This window comes from Lagenorhynchus albirostris, chromosome 4, assembly GCF_949774975.1.
Source record: "Lagenorhynchus albirostris chromosome 4, mLagAlb1.1, whole genome shotgun sequence".
Lineage (NCBI taxonomy): Eukaryota > Metazoa > Chordata > Mammalia > Artiodactyla > Delphinidae > Lagenorhynchus > Lagenorhynchus albirostris.
In genome coordinates, this window is record NC_083098.1 from 19,914,137 (window position 1) to 19,927,931 (window position 13,795).

Consider the following 13,795-nt stretch of genomic DNA (forward strand, 5'->3'; position numbering starts at 1 on the left):
ATTTTATGGTATGGTGTTTTATTATCTCTGTCTTGGAAAATGGTAGCCACTGATAATCTAATAAAGAGGAGAAACTCACTTCATTAATTTATTATAGCCCAGAATCCTAGGGAGGGTATTTGATTTCGGGGAATATTCTTTATTTCTGCCAAATTAAAAAGCTGGCACAACCCAGTGGGTGATGTAAAGCTTTTGGTTAAATGCCTTCCAGATTCTGTTTTCTAACAGATCCACCAAGAACCTGCAGCCTAAGCTTAAGTCATTTCTTCCATTTTTATATTTACTTTGTTTCTCCCAATTTATTGTACTTTAGTAACAAACTCATACTGGTTGTATTAGGTAGTTTTGTGCAACATGGTGCCTCAGAGTCAGAGACCTGGGCCCTTATTTTGGCAATGCTGCTAATCACTGTGTGTGACCTTGGGCACAGCAGTTAATCATCCCAGGCCCCTGATTTCTTCATCTGTGAGATGGAAAGTTTGGACTAAGGTCTCCTCCAGCTTTAATATTTTATGGTTCATGTTTAGATGAAAAGGTTGTGGATAACTAAGTATGAAAGAAAATGCCTTTCAAAAATATCAAAAAAGGAATATATTTTAATTTTGTTAAATTCCAATTAAAGATTGAGTCATTTGATGTTAGTTTGCCATGTATGTATATAAAGCCTAGGGGCTGTTGTGATATATGCTACAGAAATGCTTGTTGCAGTTTACTGTTCCTGAGGGAAACCTCTGGTGGATTTCTGTAAAAGCTGGGATTCACTCATAACAGGACCTTTTGCTTTTGGATGGGGTTGTACATTATCCCAACTGATCTGCTTTGTCCTTTGTGAGAATTTTGCCATCTGCCTGTTAGCAATTATTTGTTTTCTTAATTAATTGATAGATTCTATGATTTTTTTAAATGGTTCACATCAGTTTTTTTTAAAAAAGCAAAAGGATGTGAGCTCCATACTGTTGCACACTATTCATGACAATGGAAACAGAGAAACAGCATGTTACAGCTCAGAGAGGCCTTAGACAGCAGTTAATCCAACTCCCTCACTGTGTAGATGAGGAAAAATGTGCTCGTTGTTGGCAAAGCAGAGAACCTGTACCTACTTTGTTTTTTCATTATATCACCAGTAAATTATATCTTTCTCATTCCCAGGAGTATGTGTCTTCTGATATTTTTTAATTCCTTTGATTTCATAACAATAGTGAAACTAGAAGAAGCAAAACTTTTAAATTATTTTGTTGTATAAAAGTTTTGTGTGGACACAGTTGAAAAGCCGAATAGTCCTGCAAGTTTTATAACAAAAAATAATAGATGTGCATTCTACGCTTTCCACTTGCAATTGTGATGCCCCAGAGGCACCACATTCATTTCTTTGAGCTGTTCTTTTTTATGTTTGCATTCATATTTCTAAATAAATATTTTATACTATTAGCTCTTGATTATTAGACATCCTCTATTGACTTGCTGTTGTAGAATATGAGAATTTAACTCTTTTCATGCACGTCTCCTTCCAAACTTACCTTTCTCCCCACTCCACCCCCTCCCCATCTCAATATAGTTATAGGATTCATTTTGGTTAGCTTATGTTCCATGTTTACATCTTATAATTATTTAAATAATATTTGTAGCTGAGCCATCCAGAGAGCAATTATTACATTTCCTATCTGTTCAACATTTTTCTCCCTGGAATTAGTATGACCTAGTTTTTATTGCCATTATTTGCTTGCTCACTTATGATCCTGCATCACCATCACTAATTCATGCCCAAACCCTCTGACACAAGTGTAAATTTCAACTCAGTATATTCAAAATCATCAGATAATCCATCAGTTTTATCGGTTCCTGAGCCATTCTGTTCTAATACACACAGAGAGCCTTCCAAGCCCACTCGCGTCTCCCAGCTTTGCTATCCTTTGGTCACTCGTTAGCTCTCTCGCACTTGAATTCTCTTTTTCCTTGATCCCATATCTTCTTGTTTCCTTGTTTACATCTGTATTTTGAGAAGTACATTCATAGCATCCTGAGAAAGGATGCATGGAACATATAGTATTTTGGTGATCATAGGGCTGAAAATATGTATATTTCAAGAACATCCTTACTTAATAAGTTGGCTGGATATAACAATCTAGTTTGCAAATTATTTCCCCTTAGAAATTTTAAGAATGTGCCCCATTGTCTTCTAGTTTCCAGTGTTGTCCCAGATTTCTTTGTGAAATGCCATGATTTTGATCTTTATCCATCACTTTTACCAGACACTCAGTGGAATACTCTCAATATCAAAACTCTTGACAGCCAGTTTAGAGCTATTTTGATAAATTCTTTCTTGTAAAGTTACTAACTGACTAACCAGAACTTCTTCTCACAGCACTGGCAGACATGTACTTTTTCAAGCCTCTGCATGTGTCAGTCTGCTTATACACTAAATTAATTTCCTGTGGATGCTGTAACAAATTACCGCAAACTTGGTGGTTCCAAACAACATAGATTTATCTTCTTATTGTTCTGGAGGTCAGAAGTCTGAAATAAGTTTCACTGGGCTAAAGTCAAGGCTTTGGTAAGTCTGTTTTTTTTTTCTGTGGGCTCTAGAGGATGATCTGCTTCCTTGCCTTTTCCAGCTTATAGAGGCTGCCTCCATTCTTGCTTTTCTTGGTTCATGGTCCCTTTCTCCATCTTCAAGCCAGCAGTGCAGCATCTTCGAATCTTTCTCTGCTTCCACCTTCATATCACCTTCCATCTTATAAGGACCTTTTTGATTATATCATGCCTCCCCAGATAATCCAGGAGAATCTCTCAATCTCCAGATCTCTAATTTAATCACATCTGCAAAGTCCCTTTTGCCATAAAAAGTAACAATATTCACAAGTTCTGGGGATTAGGACATGGAGATCATTGGGCAAACAATCATCAACCTGCTATACACACCACTGGCTACAACAGATCCCATTCCTGAACTTAGTATCAACTGGTTGTGAAACAGACATTACCTCTATAGTGAGAGGAACTGAAGAATAAAATGCAAAGGGCATTGATATAACATGGAGTGAAGAAATGGGACCACTTGTGTAATTAATCAGTGACATATGTTGAGTATGTCTGCATTTATTTAGATCTTTTATGACATATTTAAATAAAGATTTATAATTTTTACCATAAAGTTCTTGCACATGTTTTGTTAGATTTATTCCTAAATACTCAATATTTTGATGGTTTTTAAATGGTATTTTACTTTTTTTTTCATTTTTTCTTTATCAATGGCATAAAGAAATGCAATTGATTATTTTATCAATTTTGTATCCAGTAATTTTCTAAGCACTCATATTAATCCCAGTGGGTTTTTTTGTTTTGTTTTGTTTTTATTCTTCCCTTGGTTTTTTGTTTGTTTGTTTGTTTGTTTTGTGGTACGCGGGCCTCTCACGGCTGTGGCCTCTCCCGTTGCGGAGCACAGGCTCCAGACGCGCAGGCTCAGCGGCCATCAGCGGCCATGGCTCACGGGCCCAGCCGCTCCCTGGCATGTGGGATCTTCCCAGACCGGGGCACGAACCCATGTCCCCTGCATCGGCAGGCGGACTCTCAACCACTGCGCCACCAGGGAAGCCCTTCCCTTGTTTTGCTGACTAAGATCAAGGGACAGTCTTGAATGAAATAGTGGTAGCAAGAAGCCTTGTTTTGTGCCATTGTATTTCAAAATTAAGTATGATGTTTTATACAGGGTTTTTGTTAGTATTGTTATGTTTTATCAGTTTATGACCATTTTCTTCTGTTCCTAATTTGTGAAGCAAAAGTATTTCTTTTAAGATGAGATTCATTTAAGATATAGAAACTGATGTTTATATTTCGATAAGTAAATGCATCGAATGGCAATAAGTTCTTACTACAAGCTACCTCAGCTCTTAATATCTTACACATATATCTTGAGGTTTATTTAATTTTGTTTTAAATCACAGTCTTCCAAGAACTTATATGAATCACTCACTAAATGTTCTCTTTAGTTAAAGTGAGGCTCAAAATGGATTGTTAACTGTGTCTACCATTGACAAATAGAAAATAACAACTTCTAATAATATCCTTACTCCATTTACCAACTAAAAAGAACTGCATCATGAAAGAGTCTCAGAATTTTTTGGTTCCCATTTAGAATATTCACAGCAGAGGACTGCCAAGGCTGAAGTTTCCTAATGAAGTTAACACAAAAGACTGTGAATATGTTGTGTTCCAGATTTAGAAAGGAACAGAATCTTATCCAATTCAAGTGAGCTTCCCCTCTTTCAGAGAAGTTGGAAGTCAATAAAGCATTAATGCTTCAGCAAACAATTTTTAACTTCCCTGAATATACAGCTACTCCAAAGTAACTCTTCTTTACTAGAGTTTCAATTTGTTCATTTATTTATTGTTCAGTCATTTAGGAACTATCTTTCAGAAACCGACTGTGTATGCTCTGGGATTTAACAGCGAGCCTGACATTATCTGAACATTAAGCAGTTTACAGTTTAGTTGGTGAAACAAACAAATACAAAAACAACTACAATATAGAACAAGTGCTACTATAGAACTGGATATGGAATGTTATGGGAACACAAAGGAGACTCAATATCTCAGTCTTGGGAAAGAAGAAAAGTTTTTTAATTTTCCTAGGACACCTAAAGAATAAATAAGAGTCAGCCAGACAAAAAGCAGGAGAAGCTATTTATACAGAGGGAATAGAATGTGCAAAGACCCAGAAGTGAAAGTAGGAATAGTATTTTTAGGGAAATTACTCATATAATCTGAGGCTTAGACAAGTGGAAATAATCCTGGAAAGGCAAAATAATGAAGGACCTTATAAATTGGGTAATTACAGAATGTATTATCCAAACCAATACACTTTTGAAAGTGAAAGAGATGATACTAATAATTATGCCATAAATAAATAAATCGGAAATTGCAACAAATTGGTACTATTCCAGGCAAACCAAGACCTAACAAAGCCATCCTTATAAGTGATGTAAAATTCTCTTCTTTATCCTGAGGCTATTGAAGAATCATTGAAGGGTATTGAAGTAAGAGGGTAGGGATGTGACATAGTTAGATATTCATTTGACAAAAATTGCTTTCTGCAGTAGGGATTACGTGTGGGTTAGGGAAGCAGAGGGGTGCAAAAGAGAAATGGAGAAGGGGAAACAGATGCATGTGTTGCAATAATTCAGGGAAGTGATGCGGTTGCCTCTGGATGTAATCATGGAGGTGGTAAAAAGTTGATAAATTTTGTAGGGCTTCCCTGGTGGCACAGTGGTTGAGAGTCCGCCTGCCGATGCGGGGGACACGGGTTTGTGCCCCAGTCCGGGAAGATCCCACATGCCGCGGAGCGGCTGGGCCTGTGAGCCATGGCCACTGAGCTTCCGGAGCCTGTGCTCTGCAACGGGAGCTAAAACAGGGCCAAAAATTCACCAGCATAGATGCTGGCTCTCAGGCTGGCCACTGGGACACATCTGTTAAAAGAAAGGTTGGTGGTGGTCTCTTCCATAGAAAACAGACTTGGCAAATGACAGAGAAAGAATGTTACTGAAGCTCTTGACACCTGCATTTGCAACCTCATGGAGAATGTAACTCTGTAATCGCTTTTGCTCTGCATTTTATTTCCCTTTCATAGACCAGCCACTGCTAGAAGCTTTTTTCGATGGCAGCTGTGAACTATTAAGAAAAAGGTAGTGACAGATATAAGGGTTTTATTTGCCTTCCACAAGATGCAAGGTGTGACGCCTCATAAAGTCATAGTTAATAAGTGTCCTGTTTTGCCTTGAGGGGTTTTCAGTAGCTCATAATAGTATTTATTTCAGAAAGTATATCTTTTGGCACATTAAGGGTCAAGTAAAAGTAATGTGAAAAGAGCTTGTTGGCTTTTGAAAAATTAAAGCCCTCAAAGCATGGAAAGCAATAAAAGATTATTATGTGCCTTTGTCAGATATGAGATACGTTATGATGAATCCCTTATGACAAGTACCTCATAGCTTTGGTTGTAAACACTTATATCGCCTGCTATTTGCCATCTCCAGTTGGATCCCTGACACTATGAGGTGCATCCTCTACCTAATAGTTACAGTGGGGGGAAAAGATGAAATTCATGAATTACATAATGTTTCTCTGGTACAGCATTTTTTAAAATCTTAAATTTTGATTAAAAGTGCAAAAAGAATAACATAAAATGCTAAAATATGATATTTAACACTCTCTGAGAATATCAAATGTCTCTTTACTCAAGATCTCTAAAGATGCCATGAAGAATATTTTTTATTAAATCCCCCAAAAGAAACTTTCATTGAGAACTGCAACATAGCAATAATTTATGGATTCTCTTAGTTTTTTTCCATTAATATCAACATCAATATGATCACATATAACCATATGATAGATGACCAGGACACATTTATAAAATAAATGCATATGGAAAGAAGATACTACTTGTTAACCAGTATTAGAACATAATCTTTCAGACCATTTTCAAGAAGTGGTTATGGATTTGAATTATCACTTCCAAAAATTCTGTGAACTGGTAGATAAAGAAGAGAGACGTGAACCTTATCCTTGAAAACTTTATTTTCTAACTTGGTTCTAGTGGCCATGGTATGGGAGAACAGCTAAGAACCATGGAAAGATCTAGTTGGCACAGTGTCAGATTTTGGAAAATAGACACCTTTGGTTGAAACATCAGTAAAGGAGTTCACTACTAACATCAACAACAGTATCATCACCATGATAGATAACATTTATTGAGTATTTTACAATGTGCTGGGAACATACTAAATGCTATCTCTATTGTATATATTAATGCATTTACTCATCACAGCATTTCTCTGAGGCAGGTACTATTAGTAGCCCGTTTTACAGATGAGAAAATTGAGGGACAGAGAAGTTAAGTGTTTGACCAATGTCACAGGGCTATGAGAAGATGCAGTCAGTCTTTGAATTTAGCTGTTGGCTCCTGAGTTCATGCTCTTAACCACGTTGCTCTATTGCTTCAAGAAGGCACGCCACTGCCTCTAAAGAAAAATATAGAGAGTTCTAATTCAGGAGGTGATATGATAGTGAAAATTTGGAATGCCATCAGGGATTGGGGTACAGGAAATAAATTGCAATTTCAGACTTGGCACCTGCTATCATGCTTCACCTGCACATGAGGTGGCTTTTCCCCCATTGCATAATAGTAACAATATTTAATCTATGACAAGAATTAGCTCCGGTAACCCTTGAAACAACCCTAAGTAGTAGGTACATGATTTATAGATGAAAACTAGTTCTGAGAAAGGTTAAATGACTTGTTCATAGTCGATAGTCAGGAGCCACTTTGAATTTAGGTCATCTCACTCCATATCTGCGCTTGTAATCTCTATCCTCATGGGTCTCCCTCCTGGAGGCAGAATAGAATCCTCAGCAGAGCCTTTCAGAAATACTATTGGCTGAGTCCCACCTGTAAATATTCTAATTAGTTGATGTTGGGTGGGGCAAGGAAATAGGTAGTTTATGAAAGCTCGGCATGGGAATTTGACGTGCATCCGAAGCCAGGATCACTACACTATTTGATACCGTTCCTCATCTTAAAGTTATCTTTGGTCTCAACCTCCTAAAATGCAACAATCTACATTATTCTTTCCAGGGTGGGTTAAGGTATGAACAGAACACTTAAGTGGTTGAAAATCTCCAGTGCTTTCTTATATGGGTTTTATCATATAAGACACGAACATTAGATGTGAAATGGCATTCTTTACCCAGCCACGTATGACAAGGTAGTTCTGAGTAGGATGTATTAATTTTAACGTCAATTTTTTTCTGATCTTCCTGACAGGTAATCTTTCCATAATATATGATCTATTTAAATTGCCTTCTTAACTGTATTTTTATCTAGTACATCTGGCCCACACATTTTTAGTTAGTGCAGCTCTGATTCACAAGAGGATAACATAGGGGTCACCTGAGTCATGCTGTATGACATTTGGCTAAAGAAAGTGTCACATCAAACTACAGCTAGCAGTACAGACTTGTTAACTCATATAAAAGCCCATCTTTCTGTGATTTGTATTTATTTCTTTTTAAAAGTGAAAGGAAAAGAAAGAAAACATTGAGCTAATGGGCAAATCTGAAAATAAGTTATTTTAAGGATGAAGAAATACAATGCCTAAATTATAATACCTGACATATGGATTATCATGTGTTAAGTATTTGATGAAGTAGAAATGCGTATCTGGATAGCTTATTTGACCAAAGAAAAATAATTGGAAGAAACAAGCACAAATCCAACATCACTGTTTCAACATCTCTGTTTCAGCAAATGACCTGTCTATAGGCTTTGCACTGGAAGGGTTGATAATAATTACAGAGGCTGTCAAAAAAAGTGGGTACTGTGTTCTGGAGACAAATGGTGCTAAATGACTAAGTGCTTTGACTTATCTTTGAAACGTTGGCTGAAGGTTCAGGAAGTAAAAAAGAAACCATGGGGCTTCCCTGCTGGTGCAGTGGTTGAGAGTCCGCTTGCCGATGCAGGGGACACAGGTTCGGGTCCCGGTCTGGGAAGATCCCACATGCCGCGGAGCGGCTAGGCCCATGAGCCATGGCCGCTGAGCCTGCGCGTCCAGAGCCTGTGCTCCGCAACGGGAGAGGCCACAACAGAGAGAGGCCCGCGTACCGCAAAAAAAAAGAAAGCATGGATATAAAATTTGCTGTGGTAATGGGAGTCAGTGAAGCAAGGTAATCTCAAACCACAATTTTAAATTAATTAATCTTCCTGTCACAAAATGTCCCATCATAAAACAAATGTAAATATAATGTGCAGAATTTTACTTATATTTCTCTTTTCATTACATCTATCAAAAGATAGATAAGGTCTACCTGACAAAAATGTTTCTCCCCAGGAAAGGGTTACACTTTCTGGAAAATTCAATTGCTGGTAAATAGATAGACAGTAAAATACAGACTTTTCTCTCATCAGGAATATTCAGAGCTATCTTTTAATGACTTTGAAGTCATAGAGGTCATCCTTCATCCTAAACTGTATAGCAGAATTTTAATTGACTACTAGATTTTTCTGGATTAATGCCATAATTTTCTTTCTTACTCAAATTCTCTAGAAAATAGACTATTAGTCATAGATAGAGGATATGAATTTCAACTTCATTTTTACCACCAACATAAATTTTTAAAAGTTTATCATTTATAGAACTTTGATCTGTAGTCAGACATGATTTCTTCATTGAGTAAAAAGTTTCATTTCTGAATATCTGTTATTTTCACTAGGTCTCTTTTAATGTCATATGTACCTGGTACAAATAGTTTTAATAAAAAGCACCATGTTTGTAGTATAAAGAACACTGGACTTGGATCCACTAGATACAAACCCAAAAATCCTGGGTTATCCTGTATTTGAATCTTTGCTTTATATACTGTGAGCCAGGGACAAGTTACCATCTCTTCATCTATCTTCATTTAAGTCTCCTCCTGACTGAATTGCAGGGTTGCTATGAGGATGGTGATACGTGTGAAACTGCTTTGAAAATCATTAATTACTTTATAAATGTAGAGAACTGTAATCAAGACATTCCTAAATCATGGAATCTGCATCTCATTATTTGACAGCAAGACAGAGGGAAGTGCTTCCAGCCACATACCATGTATATCTCAGAAAGGACTTGTGGATAAAACCCTGATTAGAAGACACTGGCTTCATCTAGTGACCTTAGACAATCATTTAAAAACTTCCCTGTTTCTGTTGTCCCATTTGTGATATGAGTATAGTAACAGGTAACTGTATATATTCCTTGATTTAGAAGGAATAAGAGCCACACACATTTAGTTCTGTGCTACCAAGGAGGCACGGCCCATTAAGTTATCAAATGACAAGCGCAGGGTGGAACCTTCAAGATGGCAGAGGAATAAGACGTGGAGATCACCTTCCTCCTCACAAATACATCAGCAATATATCTACATGTGGGACAACTCTTACAGAACACTTACTGAATGCTGGCAGAAGACCTCACACTTCCTAAAAGGGTCTTGGTGCTCCGGCCGGGTGTCAGGCCTGAGCCTCTGAGGTGGGAGAGCCAAGTTCAGGACATTGGTCCACCAGAGACCTTCCAGCTCCATGTAATATCAAAGAGCAAAAGCTCTCCCAGAGATCTCCATCTCAATGCTAAGACCCAGCTCCACTCAACAACCATCAAGCTACGGTGCTGGACACCCTATGCCAAACAACTAGCAAGACAGGAACACAACCCCACCCATTAGCAGAGAGGCTGCCTAGAATCATAATAAGGCCACAGACACCCAAAAACACACCACTGGATGCAGTCCTGCCCACCAGAAAGACAAGATCCAGCCTCATCCACCAGAACACAGGCACTAGTCCCCTCCACCAGGAAGCCTGCACAACTGTCTGAAACAACTTTAGCCACTGGGGACAGACACCAAAAACAGTGGGAACTATGAACCTGCAGCCTGTGAAAAGGAGACCCCAAACACAGTAAGATAAGCAAAATGAGAAGACAGAAAAACACACAGCAGATGAAGGAGCAAGGTAAAAACCCACCACACCAAACAAATGAAAAGGAAATGGCAGTCTACCTGAAAAAGAATTCAGAGTAATGATAGTAAAGATGATCCAAAATCTTGGAAATAGAAAGGAGAAAATAAAAGAAACGTTTAACAAGGACCTAGAAGAACTAAAGAGCAAAACAACAATGATGAACAACACAATAAATGAATTTTAAAATTCTCTAGGAGGAATCAATAGCAGAATAACTGAGGCAGAAGCACAGATAGGTGACCTGGAAGACAAAATAGTGGAAATAACTACCACAGAGCAGAATAAAGAGAAAAGAAAGAAAAGAATTGAGGACAGTCTCAGAGACCTCTGGGACAACATTAAATGCACCAACATTCGAATTATAGGGGTCTCAAGAGAAGAAGAGAAAAAGAAAGGGACTGAGAAAATATTTGAGGAGATTATACTTGAAAACTTCCCTAATACAGAAAAGGAAATAGTGAATCAAGTCCAGAAAGCACAGAGAGTCCCATACAGCATAAATCCAAGGAGAAACATGCCAAGAAGCATATTAATCAAACTATCAAAAATTAAATACAAAGAAAAAATATTAGAAGCAGCTAGGGAAAAGCAACAAATAACATACAAAGGATTCCTTATAAGGTTAATAGCTGATCTTTCAGCAGAAACTCTGCAAGCCAGAAGGGACTGGCAGGACATATTTAAAGTGATGAAAGGGAGAAACCTACAACCAAGATTACTCTACCCAGCAAGGATCTCATTCAGATTTGATGGAGAAATTAAAACCTTTCCAGGCAAGCAAAAGCTAAGAGAATTCAGCACCACCAAATCAGCTTTACAACAAATGCTATAGGAACTTCTCTATGCAGGAAACAATAGATAAGGAAAAGACCAACAAAACCAAACGCAAAACAATTAAGAAAATGGCAATAGGAACATTCATATCGATAAGTACCTTAAATGTAAATGGATTAAATGCTCCAATCAGAAGACATATCCTGGCTGAATGGATACAATAACAAGACCCATATGTATTCTGTGTACAAGAGACCCACTTCATACCTAGGGACACATACAGACTGAAAGTGAGGGAATGGAAAAAGATATTCCATGCAAATGGAAATCAAAAGATAGCTGGAGTAGCAATTCTCATATCAGACAAAACAGACTTTAAAATAAAGACTATTACAAGAGACAAGGAAGGACACTACATAATGATCAAGGGATCAATCCAAGAAGATATAACAATTGTAAATATTTATGCACCCAACACAGGAGTACCTCAACACATAAGGCAAATGCTAACAGCCATAAAAGGGGAAATTGACAATAACACAATCATAGTAGGGGACTTTAACATCCCACTTTCACCAATGGAAAGATCATCCAAAATGAAAATAAATAAGGAAACACAAGCTTTAAATGATACATTAAACAAGATGGACTTAATTGATATTTATAGGACATTCCATCAAAAAAAAACAGTATACATTTTCTTCTCAAGTGTATGGAACATTCTCCAGGATAGATCATATCTTGGGTCACAAATCAAGCCCTGGTAAATTTAAGAAAATTGAAATCATATCAAGTATCTTTTCCAGCCACAATGCTGTGAGACTAGATATCAATTACAGGAAAAGATCTGTAAAAAATGCAAACACATGGAGGCTAAACAATACACTACTAAATGACCAAGAAATCACTGAAGAAATCAAAGAGGAAATCAAAAAATACCTAGAAACAAATGACAATGAAAACACGACGACCCCAAACCTATGGGATGCAGCAAAAGCAGTTCTAAGAGGGAAGTTTATAGCAATACAATCCCACCTCAAGAAACAAGAAACATCTCAAATAAACAACCTAACCTTACACCTAAAGCAATTAGAGAAAGCAGAACAAAAAACCCCCAAAGTTAACAGAAGGAAAGAAATCATAAAGATCAGATCAGAAATAAATGAAAAAGACATTAAGGAAACAATAGCAAAGATCAATAAAACCAAAAGCTGGTTCTTTGAGAAGATAAACAAAATTGATAAACCACTAGCCAGACTCATCAGGAAAAAAAGGGAGAAGTTTCAAATCAAGAATTAGAAATGAAAAAGGAGAAGTAAAAACTGACACTGTAGAAATAAAAAGGATCATGAGAGATTACTATAAGCAACTCTATGCCAATAAAATGGACAACCTGGAAGAAATGGACAAATTCTTAGAAAAGCACAACCTTCTAAGACTGAACCAGAAGAAAATAGACAATATAAACTGACCAAGCACAAGCACTGAAATTGAAACTGTGATTTAAAATCTTCCAACAAACAAAAGCCCAGGACCAGATGGCTTCACAGGTGTATTCTATCAAATATTTAGAAAAGAGCTAACACATATCCTTCTCAAACTCTTCCAAAATATAGCAGAGGGAGGAACACTCCCAAACTCATTCTACAAGGCCACCATCACCCTGATACCAAAACCAGACAAAGATGTCACAAAAAGAAAACTACAGGCCAATATCACTGATGAACATAGATGCAAAAATCCTCAACAACATACTAGCAAACAGAATCCAGCAGCACATGAAAAGGATCATACACCACGACGAAGTAGGGTTTATCCCAGGAATGCAAGGATTCTTCAATATACGCAAATCAATCAATGTGATACACCATATTAACAGAATGAAGAATAAAAACCATATGATCATCTCATTAGATGCAGAAAAAGCTTTCAACAAAATTCAACACCAATTTATGATAAAAACCCTCCAGAAAGTAGGCCTAGAGGGAACTTACCGCAACTTAATAAAGCCCATATATGACAAACCCACAGCCAACATCTTTCTCAGTGGTGAAAAATTGAAACCATTTCCACTAAGATCAGGAACAAGACAAGGTTGCCCACTCTCACCACTATTATTCAACATAGTTTTGGAAGTTTTAGCCACAGCAGTCAGAGAAGAACAAGAAATAAATGGAATCCAAATCGGAAAAGAAGAAGTAAAACTGTCACTGTTGGAGATGACATGATACTATACAAAGAGAATCCTAAAGATGCTACCAGAAAACTACTAGAGCTCATCAATGAATTTGGTAAAGTAGCAGGATACAAAATTAATGCACAGAAATCTCTTGCATTCCTATACACTCGTGATGAAAAATCTGAAAGAGAAATTAAGAGAACACTCCCATTTACCATTGCAAAAAAAAAGAATAAAATACCTAGGAATAAACCTACCCAAGGAGACAAAAGACTTGTATGCAGAAAACTAGAAGATAC

General features: G+C 37.2%; 1 protein-coding gene across 1 annotated transcript in view; it reads left to right on the forward strand.

Annotated features, from left to right (window-relative positions):
* BANK1 (B cell scaffold protein with ankyrin repeats 1) overlaps window positions 1–13,795 on the forward strand; it is a 305,405-nt gene that overhangs the window by 225,441 nt on the left and 66,169 nt on the right. The gene's annotated exons all lie outside the window — the stretch shown is intronic.